Genomic DNA, 19,117 nt, shown 5'->3' on the forward strand with positions numbered 1-19,117 from the left:
TGTGTCAATGGCTGTCAAGATCAGAGTTAGCAGGTGGAGAAGAGAGAATGAACTCCAGGCACCATGGCCTCCATATATCTCACTTTGGCCTTTGTGGCACAGGCCCAAAGAGGGACCTAGACACATCGATCAGGTCAAATGCTTCTCTTGGGCAATGGTGGACTCTGTAGCAAAATTCTAAAGGGCCCAGTTGAGTTTCTTGAAATGGAGACTTGGTTAGTGTTTAAGGGGCACTGACTTGGTGGGAAGTGTCTGTGCAGCTGACACCAGGTTGCCAGCTACTGCCAGCTCCCTGTCTGGGACCAGAGGCACCACACAGGTTGAGTGCATTCATCCTCATCCTCAGGGTCCCCACGGCTTCCCCAAATGGGATATTGCATGTTGAATACCAGGTGACTCTGCCTAGTTCTCAAGGTGCAGGGAGGATGAGTGCCCAGCAGAGCTCATGGTGTCTGGGCTGTGGGATGGGGAAGGTACATGTGGTCAGGATTGTTCCCACCCTGTGACCAGCCTCCCTCATATTGGGCCCTGGGCAGGGCTGTTGTCTGGGACTGAAAAGTGGACACAAGGTCCTGATGCTCTTTTTATGTCCTTCCCACAGTCTGTACCTTACCTCCTGAAGCCTTTCTCCTGTGTTGTCCAGGACAGGCAGAGATAGGGGTAGGACTGGGAGCAGGTCTGAGGCTCAGCTCTGCAGAGTTCCTTATAGGAGGGAATTTGCTAGGAACCTCCCTGAAAGCAGCCATACACCCACACCTTTCAAAGACAAGTGCTCTAAGAATAGTCTATATATCAAGCTGGAGAAGTAATTCTCTAGAAAACTTCCTGAAAGTAGACAGAAGCTTAGTGAACCAGAGCTCAAAATGCAATATCAGAAGCATTTGCAGATGTAGGTCTTCAGCAGGTCCACCACTATGAGCAGCAATTGGGAGAATCTTTCCCCTATGACAGTGGCTCTGGAGTTAAGAGTGCCACCACTGCTCAGAAGGCAAACTTTCCCATGAGTCAAAGCATCAGGCCTAAACAGGGGAGCCTTAGGAGAGCTGCTCCCAAGCATGTCCAAATGTCTGGGAAATGGTTGTACGGAGCATTAGCTCAGCAGGTGTTCCTCTAAGAACAGAAACTGCTTTAGAATAGTAGGTACTCATATTTTCATCATGTTAAAGGCATAAAAAGGTTGATGTTTCTGTTGCTTTCCTTTTTCAGGCACTTAGAGCCTGCCCCTGGCTGCAGAAGAAATTCAGCTCAAGTCCTAACCTCTGAGTCATGTTACCAGGCAGAAGATATTTAGAATTAGTGAGAGAACAGTGGTAACCAAGACCTGCTGAGAGTCAGTCTTAGCTTTTGCCAAGCTGTCTCTTTTCAGGCAGGACAGACACTTCTGGTTTGATGCCAGGACAGGACAGGGAATCAGGGCTCTTCTTTTTTTTGCTCTGCTTTGAAGGAAGGAGCACATTTATAGTGGATTGTCCATTGATGGCAAGACTCCAGTGATATAAACTTCTCAGAGTCATATCAAACATTGTGGGCCACCTGCACTGAACAACAGGGGCCAGAACCTTCCAGGGCTCTTGATGTCAGCTTGGGGTTTTTCTGAAAAGCTCTAGGTGGCCTCAGAATCAGGTCATTTGGAGCAAAGATGCTTTTCCTTTATCCCAGTGAAGAAGAAGAAATGGCAAAGTGTGCATCCTGGGCATGGGTTAGAGGTTATTAGAGGATTCTTCAGAGAACTCAGCCATGTGACAAACCACGGCCATGTGAGGATGGGTCCTGGGACTGCAGAGAAATGTGAGACCACAGACAAGTCACTTCCTTTTTACTTCTAGTTCTCTTATCTATAAAAACTGGACAGCTGCCCCAGGCATTCCCTGCCTTCCTACTCTAGAGAATGTTGCAAAAAAAAAATTGCCAGAGTTAACAGATAAAAATAGGTGATAGTCAACGAAGTTTCAATGTCAAACAACATATTTTTGGTATAAGTACTTATGTTCATTCAAAATGTAGCTTTAACAGAGCTCCCTCTTTTCCTTTTCCTGGCTGTGCTCTCCAAGTATGACAACATTCCAGCAGTTAAATCCCACCAGGCCCTTTTAGAAGAACTGAGGGCTCAGACAACAGGTTCTTGACCCTCAGCCACTTTTAGTCTTTTTGTTGAAAATACCTGTCAGTGTAGAAGTTCACATGCTAAATTAACAGGTGACCTCTGAGGATTGACAGGGATCGACCTCCCTAAATGCTAGGCAGCTTGAGGCTGTACTCTCTCAGTGGATAGAAGTGGTAGTGATGTGGGGTGGAGGAGTGATGGAGAGGGATGTGTGAGGTCAGAAGAAAGAGGTGTGGGGAAGTACTGGGATTCTCAAAGTGGGTCCTTGACCAGCAGCCTCAGTGTTACCTGGGGACTTGTGAGAGATATAGACTCCTGGTTCTGCCTAAAGCCAAAGCTGGATGGGGCTGGGGTTGGGGTTGGGGCTGGGGCTGGATTTCACCAGCCCTCCAAGGTTCTCAGGCTAATTTGACTTTAATAAATAAGCCATAAATTCTTGAGATTGAAGAATAGCAGGTTCAGAGCATAGAAAAATCTCTGAGAGGACCACTCTTTGGATAACTTGGGTTTTTTTGAAGGTGGCAACAGGTTTTTGAAGAAAACGTCTGAGTCAGAGCTTGGGATGTTCAGAATCTGTCCACCACTAAGTCAGCATGGGTATGACACCAGGTGAGTCGTTTCCCACATTCTGTTTAGGTAAAAAGGCCACAGGATTCCAAGGAGATGATTTTACCACTGCCTTTATTCTACAAAGAGGATCAAGTAGAAATGCTGTCTTGGATCAAAACTTCAGGGCCTGGACAGGTAAAACAAACAGTTGTATTTGTAGGCCCAGAGGCTACAAAAAGAGTTTGCTTTGCTAGATGAGCGGATTCTGAAGTCTGAAGAAAGTTCTGCACAACACCCAGGGTGTCTCTCCTCTGGGGTGAGAAATGCTTCTAAACGTTGCTCCTAACCTTCAGGTGTCTCCACAGAGAGTGTTTTTCCAGCCTCTGGGGGGAGTGGCATTGCTTTATCTCTGGCCAAGTGGGCTCACTTCTGACAGGCTCCCCGTTTCCTGTGGTGTGAATGTGGAAGTCCCCAAGGAAAGATGAAACTATGACTATACATGGGTACGGGTTCCCAAGGGAGCCGCTTCCAGGACGGTGGCAATCACCCCTGACTGTCTGAGGCACAGGCGGGTGTTAGAAGGGAGCTAGACGGCCATTTTCCTACTGGGGTTCCTGCCTTGCTTTGTCCCCTCCCAGCATTCTTTGCCCCTTTCAGTGTTTTATGTCCCTTCCAGAGTCCTTTGCACTCTCATGATTTCCACCCTACCCTACCTAATCCAAGGGTGCCCACAACCAGCACCTTTTCCATGTTACTACAGAGTAGCTTCTTCCCACTGAGTCTCTGTCACCAAATATGGAATCTATTTGCCCCACATGTGTAAAGACCTGTGGGGAGTGGGCCAACGTCCCACTGTGGCCTGCGCCTTCAGTCTCTACAAACATCTTTCTGTCTTTGCCCAGAAATCTTGATTGTTCCCAGTCATCTTTCTTGCTTCTCACCTGTGGCTTTCTATCTTCATTGACAAGCTGCTCCTCTCCCTGATTCTTCATCTCTGTCTGAGCTGCTATAGTAGAGCTGCTGGCGTCTTCCAGTGCTCAGGGAAGGAGAGTGTAACCAGCAGGGCTATCATTTTGAGGTGACCCTGGGAGACCTCAAGCGAAGAATGAGCAGTGGCTTTCTGTCCTGTTGTACTGATATCAGTGCTTTCCATGTTGTAGGGGATGCTCAGAGAATATCTGAGCATGTCTGGACCATCACTCCCTCTGAGCAGACCACCCACCCTGAGGACACACTGCACCCTGGCTCTGCAGGACCCACCTGAGCAGCTCACAATACCACACCCTTGCAGCAGTCTGGTGGGAAGTACATCCATGGGAGTGGAGACCTAAGATACACGGAGATGATGTCCTCAACATGGCACCAAAGTCACAAAGGGCCCATGGTAATGACTCAATAATCAGAGCAATGAAGGGGAGATGTGGCCCTCATTTGGAAGGAAGTACTGGATTCTTGTTAGGAGAAATTATGTTGTACAATCCCAACTCACAGACATACAGGCATTCCCTTCAAGGCGTGTTTCTTGTAGATCACTGTAGATACCAATGACCATGGGGACTGTCTGCCTTCTGAAAACAAGGACCCATCCCCAGCCTGAATGTCCAGGCCATCAAGCCAGACCCAAACCTATGGTGATTCTGAGCTGTGAGTCACTGCACAGAAGGAATACCAGAGAGCCAGGGTATCCTTTGGTCAAGACAGCATAAGACTGTAAGCGCCTGGTGTGCAGCAGATTCTCCTAGGTAAACAGAGCCATAGTGACAGCTCATGTCAGGAGCTATCAGTATGGAATCCACATGGTCCTTGGCTACCTCACATGGCAGCCCTCACTTTCTGAGGCCTATCTTCCTGAACACCCCTGTTCAGAGGACATTCTTCAGCTCTGGAGAGTCTCGCTCATTCTCTTAGCACTGGCCTGTGTTCATATAAATATCAGCAAGTCTTTGTACTAGCCCAGTGGTCAAATCTATGGCCTGTGTGCTGCAGTGGGCATGCAGAACCCTCTCTGTTGGCACATGAGCCAAGTCCCCCCAGCATCAGCCCAGTAGCCGATCATCCAGGTTTAATTGTAGTGTTGACACTTTGTGATAAATAAGTGGGTTTTGGATTGCAGTTTGGGCACTCAGTCTCTAAAAGGCTCGCCATCACTGTACTAGCCTGATGGGCTATTCATTTTTGTTTTGTAGGCAGTTAAGAGTATTTTTCTCATAAAGCTTTAGGAAACTTGTTTGAGAATATTTAAATTTGAATCACTCTGAGAGGCAACCTACAGAGCAATTCATGGTGATTTTTCATAGTAGTGCTCCCTCCTGGATGTGTTCCAATGTGATGGCTGTGGCTACTTGATAGACATGTGCTCTGCTGGTGTTTCTAACCCAGAGGAAAACCCTAGCAGGTTTATGGCTCATATGTACCATGTAAAATCAAGGCATCTGTGGATTTCTGGGCATGATAAGGATGTTTCCCTTGGGGGGGGGTGCCAAGCCTGGCCCCACCCAGCTTTTCAGTGCAGTAGGCCCTGGACTCAAAGAGGCCCCAAGTCCAGAGGTTGGAGGCTGCAGGACAGTGTGGGGGCTACACCTTCTTTCCCTGAGTCTGATGCACCCTGATCCCTTTTGTCTCTTTCACACTTTAGCATTGTTTTCCCTCAAAGTTTATGAAACTCAGCCTGGATATAAAAATAACAGCAATAAGAATACTAACATGTGGTCTTAAAGGAAAAAAATTTGGAGTTCTCAGTTCAAGCAGAGGCAACCTACTTTGCCAATGGGATACCAGGGCTCAGGTGTGGCTTCTCCCACCCACAGAACAGCCACTGCTACCTGGCCACACGCTGTTGATGGGTAGCAGCCACTGACCCAGAAGCTGCTGGCTGTATTTCTATTCCAGAAGAAGAGCTGTGCTGCCCCATCCTGCATCCTGAGCTGCAACACACACTGCCCAGCAAGCTCACAGCTGGCCTTCTGGATCTACTGCTATGTCTCACTCCACATGGGCTCCTGGCTTTAGCCAGAGCAGCTACACCTGAGACTCAGGTCCCTGACTCCTGTGTCATCTTATGTACACCCGGCCTGCAGGGTTTGACACAACCACATCCTGGCTGGAAGGTGACTAAGCACATGACTGAGTATTGCCCCAAGGTCTTGGAGAACATGGCTATGGGCACCACAGTCTGTGCAGGGCCATATGGCTCACTTCTTGTGACCACTTAGGTCAGTGCTCCCATGGAACACACATAGCATAGATCTCTTGGCTCATCACAGAGGGAAGCCATGCAGCTGGCCCCATTTAAGCCCAGTCCCTCCACACCTACAGTAGAGCTCAATGCAGGACCTATCAGGATGGACAGGAAGGAGGCCTCAGCCAGCGGGCTGGGCACAGCTCAAATAACTCTGCCAATTATGCAGGTCTGGACTGAGATTGGAACTGGGGGACACCATAGTGGTCAACATCTCATCTACAAAGCTACCTATATGTGACAGCTGGCTGCTGGGGAGATGGCTTTGCTACTTCAGTGATGTTACACATGACACAGGGCCACCAGGAGACCTATGCGCCTCTTCTTTGGCTTCTGTCTTACTTCTTATCTCTGGGATATAATACCTGACACCCACAAATTAAAGAAGGAAAGGCTTATATTTTTATTAATTTTATTGGTACATTTTAGTTATACAATATCATGACATTCATCACTGGAAAAGAAATTTTTTTTGAGACCCTTCTCACTATGTAGTTGAGGCTGACTTGGAACTCATTATGTAGCTAAGGCTCGAAGTCTCAGTGATCCTCCTGCCTCAGCCTCCTGAGTGCTGGGATTACGGGTGTGTGCCACAACTCCCCACTGATCAATGGAAATTTATACCTCTACATAATATATCTTGATTCTTATTTTTCCCCACTCCCCTGCCCTTCCTTCAACCCTTCTACCCCTTCCTATTTACAAAGACTTTGTTTCCACTTTCTCCTTTTCTCATATTAAGTCCATTCCCTTCTTTTCTTTCCCCTACTCTTCCCATTTCCCCTTCCCCTTTGGACCTTTCTTCCTACTCCACATTATCTGTTATGCCTTTTGATCCTGATTTATACTTTCAGTTTCTCACACCATAGAAACTATTTGTTATTTACATATGTCTGTTCTCTTTATTTCACCTGAGTATCACTGCAAAGTGCATCCATTGAGTTATAAATGTCTCTAATTTCTCATTTATGGCTGAGTAGTACTCCATTTTTTTAACCCATGTTTTCTTTATCCAGTCTCCAGTTGATGGGCAATTGGGCTGCTTCCAAATTTTAGCTACTACAGACTATGAACATGGGTGCACATATGTTGCTGTGGTATGATTCTTTTTAATTCTTTTGGGAAGACACCCAGCAGGGAAATAGCGGGGTCAAATGCGACCTCTAGTAGTAGTTCTTTGAGGTGTCTCCATACTGATTTCCACGGTGGTCGCACCAGTCTACACTCACACAAACAGTGGAGCAGGATTCCTTTTTCCCACAGCCCCACCAGCAATTGTTGTTTGTGGATTTCATGATAGCAACCATTCAGAAAGGCTTATTTTGAATCACAGTTTATAGAGGTTTCAGTCCATAGTCAATTGGTCCAAGCAGAGAGAGAGAGATCAAGGAAGGAGGGAGGGAGCTGGCCTCACTGACCCACCTCTTCTACCTAGGCTTTACTTTCCCAATCACATTTAGCTATACACTTCTCAGTGGACTGATGAGTATAATACCTTCATGATACTCCAGTCAGTTCCCAAAAGCCCCACTTATGAATGTGTGAGGTTTATTGGGGACAGCTAGATATAAACCATAAGACACAATGAAAGCAGTCTTATGAGGCAATTTCATAGCAGTGAATACTCATATTAGGAAAACAGCCAGCTCAAATAAACAACCTGATTCTAAACCTCAAACCTATAGAAAAAGAAGAGTGGTGGGCTGGGGATTTAGCTCAGTGGTTCTGCCACCTACCTTGAAAGCACAAGAACCTGAGTTCAAGCCCTGGTACCTAAAAAAGAAAAGAAAAAAAAAAAAGAGCAGGACAAATGCAAAGCTCATACAAGGGAGGAAATTATAAAGATTAGAGCAGAAATCAATGCAATGGAGGCTAAAAGAATGATACAGAACAAATCAATGAATCAAAGAGTTGGTTCTTTGAAACAATAAACAAAACCTCAGCCAACCATATCAAAAAAGGAAAGAAAAGATCCAAATCCATGCAATTAGAAATGAAAAGAGTAAAATTCCATCAGACCCAGAAGAAATACAGAGGATCATCAATACCTACTTTGAGAACTTATATGCCAATAATATGGAAAACACAGAAGAAATGAACAAATTCCTCGATACATATGAATTACCAAAGTTGAACAAAGATGATCTAAAAATTCTAAACAGCACAATATTAATCAACAAAACTGAAATGTAATTAAAGACTTACCAACTAAGAAAAGACTTGGTCCTGATGGCTTCACTGCTGAATTCTATAAGACATTCAGAGAAGAACTATTGTCACTACTGTTTAAACTCTTCAGTGAAATTGAAAGGGAAGCAATACTCCCAAATCCATTCCTGTAAGCAAGCATCACCTTGATCCCAAAAGCAAAGAAAGACTCAACCAAAAACAAAACAAAACAAAACAAAACAAAACAAAAAAAAGGAACTAAAGGAACTATAGGCCAATCTCACTAATGAGCATAGATGTAAAATTCCTCAGCAAGATACTGGCAAACAGAATTGAGATCATCAAGAAGATCATACACCTGGATCAAGTGAGATTCATCCTGGGGTGCAGGGATGATTCAACATATGCAAATCAATAAGTGTAATACATGATATGAATAGAGCCAAGGACAAAACGCATATGATCATCTCAATAGATACAGAAAAAGTGTTTAACAAATCCAACACACATTCATGATAAAAACCCTATAGACAATTTGAATAGATGGTCTCTACCTCAATCTGATAAAAGCCATCTACGAAAAACCAACAGCCAATATCATACTAAGTGGTCAAAAACTGAAATTCTTCACACTAAAACCAGGAATAAGACAAATATGTCCACTATCACCACTCCTGTTCAATATATTTTTGGAAACATTAGCCATAGCAATGGACATGAAAAAGAAATAAAAGGAACAAAGATAGGAAACAAAGAAGTTAAATTGGCATTATTTGTAGACAATATGATACTCTATATAGAACACCCCAAGAACTCCTCCAAAAATCTTCTAGACTTAACAACCAAATTCAGTAGAGTAGCTGGGTACAAGATCAACACACAAAAATCAATAGCTTTCCTGTGCATGAACAACAGACTTACTGAAAGAGGAACTGGAGAAACAACTCCCTTTATGATAGCATCTCCCAAAAGTGAAATACCTAGGAATCAACCTAATGAAAGAAATCAAAGACATCTACTCTGAAAACTATAGCACTCTGAAAAAAGAGATGGAAGAGGATATCAGAAAGTAGAAAGACACCCCTTGCTCCTGGGTGGGAAGAGCCAATGTAGTAAAAATGGCCATACTTCCAGAACTGCTATATAGATTTAATGCAATCCCAATAGAAATTCCAGCTTCATACTTCACAGGCCTTGAGAAAACAATCCAAAATTTCATTTGGAACAGAGACCTAGAATAGCAAAAGAAATTCTAGGCAATAAAGGTAGTGACATCACAATTCCCAAGTTGAAACTATACTACAAAGCTACTGTGATGAAACAGCATGGTACTGGCAAAGAAACAGACCTGAGGATCAAAAACAACTCCAGACTCACTTAGCCACCTTATCTTTGACAAAAGAGTCAAACACCCTCACTGTAGGAAAGATAGCCTCTTTAATAAATGGTGCTGGAAAAATTGGGTTTCAACTTGCCAAAGATTAAGACTAGTCCTATATCTCTCACCATGCACTAAACTGAAATAAAAATTGATTAAAGATCTAAATATCAAAACAGAAACACTAAACCAGCTGGAAGAGAAGTTGGGTAGAACTCTTGAAGACACTGGTGTAGGAAAAGATTTTATGAACCAAACCTCAGTTGCCCATGAACTTGCACAGAGAATCAACAAGTGGGATCTCTTCTTATGAGAAAGCTTCTGCACAGCAAGAGAAACTACCAGTGTGAACAGACAACCCACAATTGTGGGAAGAATTTTTCACCAGTTGTTCCTCAGACAAAGGTCCACTATCTAGAATACATATAGAACTTTAAAAAATCAGACCTCCCAAATTTATTTATTTTTATTTTTTTTTAATTTTATTGAGTTTATTGATACATTTTAGGGATACAGTACAGTTACATTCATTGTTGGGATCATGTACCTTTACATGGCAAGTCTTGATTCTCATTTTTTCCCCTTACCTCTGCCCTCCCTTCACCCCCTTGACCTCCCAAATTTAAAGACCCAATCCAAAAATGGGCACCTGAAATAAAGACAAAAAATAAAAATAGCAAATAAACATGGAAAAATGTTCAACATCATTGGGAATTCGAGAGATGCAAATGAAAACAATGCTGAGATTCCACCTCGCCCCAGAAAGAATGGTTACTATCATGAAATCAACCAAATAACGATTGCTGGGGGGGCTACGGGAAAAAAGGAATCCTGCTCCACTGTTTGTGTGAGTGTAGACTGGTGCAACCACTGTGGAAATCAGTATGGAGACACCTCAAAGAACTACTATTAGAGGTCACATTTGACCCAGCTATTTCCCTGCTGGGTATCTTCCCAAAAGAATTAAAAAGAATCATACCACAGCAACATATGTGCACCCATGTTCATAGTCTGTAGTAGCTAAAATTTGGAAGCAGCCCAATTGCCCATCAACTGGAGACTGGATAAAGAAAACGTGGGTTAAAAAAAAATGGAGTACTACTCAGCCATAAAGAATGAGAAATTAGAGACATTTATAGCTCAATGGATGCACGTTGCAGCGATACTCAGGTGAAATAAAGAGAACAGACATATGTAAATAACAAATAGTTTCTATGGTGTGAGAAACTGAAAGTATAAATCAGGATCAAAAGGCATAACAGATAATGTGGAGTAGGAAGAAAAGGTCCAGAGGGGAAGGGGAAATGGGAAGAGTAGGGGAAAGAAAAGAAGGGAATGGACAATATGAGAAAAGGAGAAAGTGGAAACAAAGTCTTTGTAAATAGGAAGGGGTAGAAGGGTTGAAGGGAGGGCAGGGGAATGGGGAAAAATAAGAATCAAGATATATTATGTAGAGGTATAAATTTCCAGTGATGAATGTCATTATATTGTATACCTAAAATGTGCCAATAAATTTAATTTAAAAGACCATAACAGCTCTCCTTTCTCATTTTTTTTGTTCCTGTTTCTTCAACAGCTGCCCTAAATCCTTTTTTAAATAAGGTGATTTTGAAAACCCAACAAACTTTTTAAAAATTTTTTTAACTCTATGAAGACACCTGAAACTCCTCCTGTTAGGCGCCACCCAAGGGCCTCACAAAGAGTGGGAACCCATGTCTTACATACAGCAGCAACTTACCATGCCAGAGAACACATGCTGTACATGTCTGCAGATGTCTTGCTACCCAGACCACCTGCAATGAAGGACATTTGGCTTTAAGGGTGAGCAGACCTGCCCTAGGACCCAGCTGCGAGCCTTCTACCCTGCAGTTCCATATCGTAATGAGGCTATACTGCCCAGTGAGTCCAGTCCAGTGGGAGACATCCAGCAGACTCTCAAGAGTGATCATACCCTGTTGCAATCTTATTTGGCCAATTTCAGAGAGCCTTTGGGCAAAGCGTCACTTGACTTTGGGCAGCCAGGGTGGGTAGGTAGGTGAAGACCAGGCAATCTCTCCATCTGACTCTCTTCCTGTGTACATCACTGGTTACACAGATAAGAAGCTGACCACTGGGATTTTCTTTCACATTTTGAGCTACATGCATGTTTAACTAAAAATAAATAATTATAAAGGAATAGCAGTGGCTGAATTGGGGAACACTCCAGCTCGGCAGCTCTCACAGCATGCATAATGTCACCTGGCTATGCTTGCTCTGAGTGCAATTAGCGTGAGTACACTGAGAACTGTAGCTCCTACTAAATTAAGCCTCCCTGCCGTGGTGCAGGACTGACTTTAACCCTCATCTCACCAGGAGGCAAGGGAACCTGGTTCCCAGCTCAGGAAGAATGAAGCCATGGGCCACACACACAAGAGTCATCAGAGAGACCTGGTGCATTCAGGAAACTATAGCCTCTGTATGACTATTGGACACAAAGAACTGTGGGCATCCTAGTAGCAATTATGACCTATTTTAGCAGTGGCTACAAACTAATTACTCAATTATGCATTATTTTCATTAAATATAAAATATCAGACTTAAAATGTGTTTAAGACATAAGATGTTTTTCTTTTGAGTTGAAACTAACAATCTGACTGCGCTAAGATCCTGACCTGCGTCTGTCATTAGTTATGGTCAGTCTTTACTTTCCTCTCTGTCATTGTATTTCATGTTTCTTTGAACCCCTCAGCACCACAGGTTCATAGACAGACATCCAGGCCCTGGTCTCACCTCAGTTTTTACGGAGGTTCCTCTATAGAGAAAACTCTGCAAAACTGCAGCCCAGTCTCGGACACTGCCTGGGTGTGAGGTGTGTTTTAAAGGGAGATTTGATTTGAGAACATGGTTGGTGAGTCTGGGGTACAACCAGGTAGCCCATCCTATTCTCAGAATGTTCCCTGTGGAAAGTACAAGGACAGCCAGAATCTTTGCCACTTTTTAGTTGCATTACGTGGGGCCAGAGTAATTCCCACTTCATACAAGCCTCCAACAGATACCATCTTTTGTTTATCAAAGGCAAAAGAACATAATGATGACAACAACGAAGAACCACACAATAAAATATGGGGGGGGGTGTCAGAAAGAGGCCAGAGTGAAACACCTGTGCATCTCTGCTCCAGAAACCCCAGCACAGATGGCAACCTTCCCCCTGATAAGACACCACCAGCTCCCATTCTGACAAACATCTTGGATCTACCAGAAACCATTGGACATTGGCTGTAGCCTGGTTCTGGTGGAGAAGGGGTCCAGGCCTGCCTAACACTCAATGTGGAGGTAGTCCCTGGATGTGGATCTTCTGGCTCCAAACCACACTCAGGTGTGAGAACAGCTGCCTTGGGGTCCCTCGCAGGTAGATGTGGTGGGGGTTCTTGGTGTGGTACAGAGCTGGAGCAGGCCTGCCAAGAGCCCACACGCACCTGCTGGGAGGTGTAGGTGGAGTAACTGTGCTGTGCAGACCCTGCAGGTAAGCAGGGTGCCCAGCCACCAGCCAGCAGGGCAGCCAAGGCATGAGATAGTCAGGGCCAGGAATATACTTTTGATATCTCCACACCTTAGTCCCTGTCCTGTTCACTATCCTATGAGATAGGGATCTGATTAGAAAGTGATGGGAGTGCTTGCTTTGGCAGCACACATACTAAAATCGGAACATTACAGAGAAGATTAGAATGACCCCTGGGCAAGGATGACACACAAATTCGTGAAGCGTTCCATATTTTTGAAGATGTGGTTTTTCTATAAAATGGAGCACTATTCAGCCATAAAGAAGGAGAAACTAGAGACATTTATAGCTAAATGGATGCACGTAGAGGCCATACTCTTTTTTGTATCTTATTGAGTTTATTGGTACTTTCTAAGATACAGTACAGCCTTATTCATCATTGGGATCTTGTACCTTTACACGACAGGTCTTGGTTCTCATTTTTTCCCCATACCCCTGCCCTCCCTTCACCCACTCCACCTTCCCTTATTTACACAGACTTTGTTTCCATTTTTTCCTTTTCTTATATCTTTTCTTGTCCCTTATTTCTTTTGAGGCCATACGCTTAAGTGAAATAAATAGGACACACGTGTGTAAATACCGAGTAGTTTCTCTGGTGTGAAAAACTAAAAGTGTAAATAGGTTCAAATTGTGTTCCTGATAATGTGAAATAGGAAGAAAGGGGCTAAAGGAGTAAGGGAAATAGGAAGGGTAGGGGAAAGGAAAGAAGGGAAAAGAAAAAAATATGAGAAAAGAAAAAAAAATGGAAAAAAAGTCTTTGTAAATAAGGAAGGGTGGTGGGGGTAAAAGGAGGGCAGGTGAATGGGGAAAAGTAAGAAACAATACACATCATGTAAGGTACAAGATCCCAGTGATGAATGAAAGTATACTGTACACCTGAAAAGTACCAATAAACTTAATAATAAAAAAGAAAGTGATTGGAGGAGCCCTTGGCAGGACCTTCAGTTTTGATTGGTAAGTCCGCGTGACAGTGGGGGTGGGCAGCAGGCCCTCTAAGTGGGCACTGCTCTTTGCAGCCACTCTGTCTCCTCCATATCACCCTGTGGAATTTGGGGAAAGGGATTTGGGGGGCTGCTCCTAGCCTCTCTGCCTACCAGGTTGGGTGTCCCTGTGGACTGTCCGTGCATTACAGGGCAAGGGTAGAGGACTAGTGATAGGGAACCCTGGCTGCTCTCATAGCCTGTGCCACATTTACGGTCCCTGTCTTACTGGCACAGCCTTCCTTCCCAGAGCTGGAGCCAGCCACAAGCCCACCACAAGGAAGCCTCAGGTACTCATGTTAGATGCTGGGGGCCTGATGCCTTGGCATGTGTAATGCATATCAACCTACTGCCCTCACATTCATGCCCCTGTGTTCTTGCTGTCTCTTCTGCGGCACTGTCAGTCCTCCACTGTGCTCTGGAAAATATTCTAGCTGGTCATGGTCATGTTCCACATGTAAGTGGTTTAGACCTAACTCAGAAATGATTCCTACAGCCAGGCTGTTAAAATCCATTAACTATGGAAAATTCTCAGGGTGCACCAATACATCTACTTTATTGGTACTTTTTAACAGGTGTTCTCTTTGTTTTTGCTCCAAGGCAAAAATGATACTTTTAAAACATCCTATAAAAGTAATTTGAAAATAGAGTATACCAAATGTGTACCTAGATAAAACCACAAACAAAGCAGAAATAAAGAATGTAAAAATCCAAGTAGCACTGTGCTCTTTTCCCAGAGTACTTAACATTATTTTTGCTTGGTGACACCTCAAAGCCCCCCCCCCAGGGAAGATGTCAAGAGAAACAAAACTTCTGAGGCAATTCAAGTAGAATTAATACTCACAGGTGCTTCAATTCTGAAAGTTCAAGGAAGGCTCCAGGTCAGCCGAGCTAATCATTGTTATTCTTCTCTGGAGAAAAGAAAAGCAGCAACTGGTGATCATTTCACAGGAAGCCTGTGTAAATACCAGTGCAAAATTGTCAGGCTCAAGACTATGCAGATGAGAATGATAAAATGGAAACAAAGCTTTTGTAAACAAGGAGGGGAAGAGGGGTTCAAGGGCAGAGAGGGGAATGGGAAAAAAAAGAAGAGTCCAGATATATCATGTACAGATACAAATTCCCTATGATGAATGTGTGATGATTATGGATACCTAAATTGTACCAAAAAACTTAATTAATTTTTAAAAAGATTATGCAGATAAAACTATGGAAGGCCCTGCCTTGGAGCGTGGATCTCCATAAAAATGCTGAGGTCTCATCAGCCATTAGCTGGATTCTATCAGCTGTGTGTAAAAATCTGGGATCCTTGAAATCAGTGTAGGGGCAGCAAGGGTGGCAGGTTCACATGGGCAGTTCCTGGACAGGTTGCCCTATTACAGGGGCAGACAGGGGTTCAAGGCACCACTCAAGAGTGGGAGGGCATCTGCATTTCCTTCACGTGAGGTTACCCTAGCAACTCCCTGTCCTTCTCCAACTTCCACCCACACTGAGTGGGTGGATGAAGCCAGACACATAGGCCATGTGTGGTAGGGGTCTACTGAAGGGATGAATTCACAGAGGCAGGAAAAAGATTAATGATTTTTGGGCCTGGGGAGGGGCTACAGGTGTGAAACGACTGCCTATGGGGGGAGTTCCTTTTTAGAATGAGATGCTCCAGAACTAGGTAAGACAGTGACACAGCAGTGTGAATGCCCCTGAAATAGGCATTTTAAAATGGTTAATTCCATGTTACATGAATTTTACTTCAATTTAAAGCAAATTCCTATCAGGATATTTTCTTCCCTGTGAGTCCCTATGTACCTATCCATCTTGGGGCTTGTGCTGTGCTGCTCTTTACGTCTCCAGGGTGGGGGGTCACGGTCACCATTGCCTCCTTGCTTGGAACAGTTTCCTTATGGAATGAGTGAGGTCAGCTATGAGACCCCACATGTGCGCAGCTGGCCCCAAGGCTGGATGGAAGGTCACTGGGAATATTGCTCCTGCCACATGCCAAGGGTCTGGCTCCCCATCCAAGCTCCCATTGCTGCTACAAGAGTCTAGATTCCATCCCCTGTCCCGTGTCCTTACCTTGTTCCTTGTGCCCTGGTTCATTTCCATGATGTGTCCTTCCTTGTTGGCCCCAGTTTTGAGGGTGTGCAGATGACTGGCTTTTAACTGGGCTGGGGATTCTGTCTCTCCATAGTGACAGTTTTCCTGTTGTCTCTCTTTTCTATAGTTTCTCTGTCATTTTATTCTGAAAATACTAGCTATTTCTTAACTTCTCAGTCCTGGTTTTTCTCCTTTTTTTCATTAAATTTATTGGTACATTTAAAGCAAACAATACAATTACATTTGTCATTAGGATCTTGTACCTTTATTTGTTTATTTATATATTTTTTCTCATTGAGTTTATTGGTACATTTTGGGTATACAGTACAGTTACATTCATCATTGGGATCTCGTACCTTTACATGACAGGTCTTGGTTCTCATTTTTTCCCCATACCCCTGCCCTCCCTTCACCCCCTTCACCCTTCCCTATTTACAAAAAAATTTTTTCCATTTTTCCTTATTTCACATTTTATCTTTTCCCTTATTTCCTTTCCCCTCTCCTTTCCACTTCCCCTTTAGCCATTTTCTTCCTATTTCACCCTCTCAATTATACCATTTGAAGCTTATTCACACTTTTGGTTTTTCACACCAGAGAAACTATTCAGTATTTATTCAGGTGTGTCCTATTTATTTCATTTAGGAGTATAGCCTTAATGTGCATACATTTAGCTATAAATGTTTCTAGTTTCTCATTCCTTATGGCTGAGTAGCACTCCATTTTATAGAAAAACCACATCTTCTTTATCCAGTCTCCAGTTGAGAGGCATTTGGGTTGTTTCAAATTTTTAGCTATTATGAATTGTGCCCCTATAAACATGGGTTCACATATATCACCATGGTATGATTCTTTTAATTCTTTTGGAAAGATACCCAGCAGAGGGATAGATGGATCAAATGGAACCTCTAATCCTGGTTCTTTGAGGTATCTCCATATTGATTTCTACAGTGGTTGCATCAGTCTACACTCTACTAACAATGAAGAAGGGTTCCTCTCTCCCTACATCCCCACCAGTATTTGTTTTTTGTTGATTTCTTTATAGCAGCCATTCTTTCTGGGTTGAGATGGAATCTCAGCGTTTTCATCTGCATCTCTTGAATGACCAGTGATGTTGAACATTTTTTCATATATTTATTTGCTGCTTTTACTTCTTTGTCTGAGAAATGTCTGTTCATTTTGGATGCCCACTTTTGAATCGGGTCTTTGTATTTGGGTGCCTGATTTTTTTTTTTTGAGTTCTTTATATATTCTAGATAGGAGTTCTTTGTCTGAGGAGCAGCTGGTGAAAATTTTCACCACATTCTAGGTTGTCTCTTAGCTCAATTGGTTTTTTCTCTTGCACTGCAAAAACTTTTTAATACAATGAGATCCCAATTGCTGATTCTTTGTGAAAGTTCTCATGCTGCTGAGGATTTGTTCATAAAGTCTTCTCCTATGCCATTGTCTTCAAGAGTTCTACCTTACTTTCCAGTAAGTTTAGTGTTTTTGCTTTGATATTTAGATCTTCTTTTTTTTTGGTATTATTATTGTATTTGTTTGCTTTTTTATATTTAGATCTTCTTTAGTCCACTTTGGTTGTAGTTTAGTGCATGGTGAAAGATAGGGATCTAATTTTAATCTTTAGCATGTTGAAAGCCAATTTTTCCAGCACCATTTATTAAAGAGGCTATCTTTCCTGCAGTAAGGATGGTTGGCACTTTTGTCAATGATGGGGTAGCTGAGTATGTCTGGTGTTGTTTCTGCATCTTCTAATCTATTCCATTGATCCTCAGTTCTGTTTCTTTGCCAGTACCATGCTATTTTTATCACAGTGGCTTTGTAGTATAGTTTCAAGTTGAGAATTGTGGTGCCCCCCTGCCATGTCTCTGCTGCCTAGAATGGTTTTTGCTATTCTAGGTCTCTTCTGGTTCCAAATGAATGTTGGATTTTTTCTCCAGTTCTGTGAAATATACTGTTGGGATTTCAATCAGGATTATATTGAATCTCTTTAGAAGTTTTGGAAATATGGCCACTTTCACTATGTTGCTTCTTCCTACCCAGGAACAAGGGATGTCTTTCCAACTTATATCCTCTTCCATCTCTTTTTTCAGACTGCTCTAATTTTTCACTGTAGAGGACTTTTGTCTCCTTCATTAGATTGATTCCTTGATACGTCTTTTTTTATGTTATTGTGAAAGGAATTGTTTCCCTAATTTCTCTCAGTGAATCTGTTGTTTGTGTACAAGAAGGCTATTGAATTTTTTGTCATTGAGTTTATTGGTACTTTCTAAGTATACAGTACAGTTACATTCATCACTGGGATCTTGTACCTTTTCATGACAGATCTTGGTTCTCATTTTTCCCCCATACACCTGCCTTCCCTTCACCCCCTCCACCCTCCCCTATTTACAAAGTCTTTATTTCCATTTTTTTCCTTTGTTCATATTTTTTCTTTATTTCCTTTCCCCTACCCTTCCCATTTCCCCTACTCCTTTAGCCCTTTTCTTCCTATTTCTCATTATCAGTTACACAATTTGGATCTTATTTACACTTTAGCTTTTCACACCAGAGAAACTATTCAGTATTTACACATGTGTGTCTTATTAAGGCTATTGATTTTTTTCTCATTGAGTATATCAGTACATTTTAGGTACACAGTACAGTTGCATTCATCATTGGGATCTTATACCTTTAAATGACAGATCTTGGTCCTCATTTTTCCCCTTATCCCTGCCCTCACTTCACCCCCTCCTCCCTTCCCTATTTACAAATACTTTATTTCCATTTTTTCATTTTCTCATGTTTTTCCTTTCCCCTTGTTACCTTTCCCCTACCCTTCCCATATCCCCTACACCTTTAGCCCTTTTCTCCCTATTTCACATTGCCAATTATATCATTAGGATCTTATGTACCATTACAGTTTTTCAAACCAGAGAAACTATTCAGTATTTATATATGTGTGACTTATTTATTTCACTTAGGAGTATATCCTCAATATGCATCCATTTTACTATGAATGACTCTAATTTCTCATTCTTTATGGCTGAGTAGTATTCCATTTAAATAAAAAAACACATCCTCTTTATCCAGT

General features: G+C 42.8%; 1 long non-coding RNA gene and 1 other non-coding gene across 2 annotated transcripts; one reads left to right on the forward strand and one right to left on the reverse strand.

The window, feature by feature from the left end:
• Positions 1-2,782: 2,782 nt before the first annotated feature.
• On the reverse strand, positions 2,783-4,148 carry LOC104859574. Its single transcript, XR_779440.2, has 3 exons — positions 3,914-4,148; positions 3,595-3,746; positions 2,783-3,101 (listed from the first exon to the last, which is right to left on the reverse strand). It is a non-coding gene; the product is annotated as an uncharacterized LOC104859574 (long non-coding RNA).
• An 8,939-nt stretch (positions 4,149-13,087) lies between these two features.
• Positions 13,088-13,194, forward strand: LOC117285336. Its single transcript, XR_004516339.1, has one exon. It is a non-coding gene; the product is annotated as a U6 spliceosomal RNA (small nuclear RNA).
• The last annotated feature ends 5,923 nt before the right edge of the window (positions 13,195-19,117 follow it).

Source organism: Fukomys damarensis, unplaced genomic scaffold (genome assembly GCF_012274545.1).
Source record: "Fukomys damarensis isolate Sample0158 unplaced genomic scaffold, DMR_v1.0_HiC HiC_scaffold_8, whole genome shotgun sequence".
Classification (NCBI taxonomy): domain Eukaryota; kingdom Metazoa; phylum Chordata; class Mammalia; order Rodentia; family Bathyergidae; genus Fukomys; species Fukomys damarensis.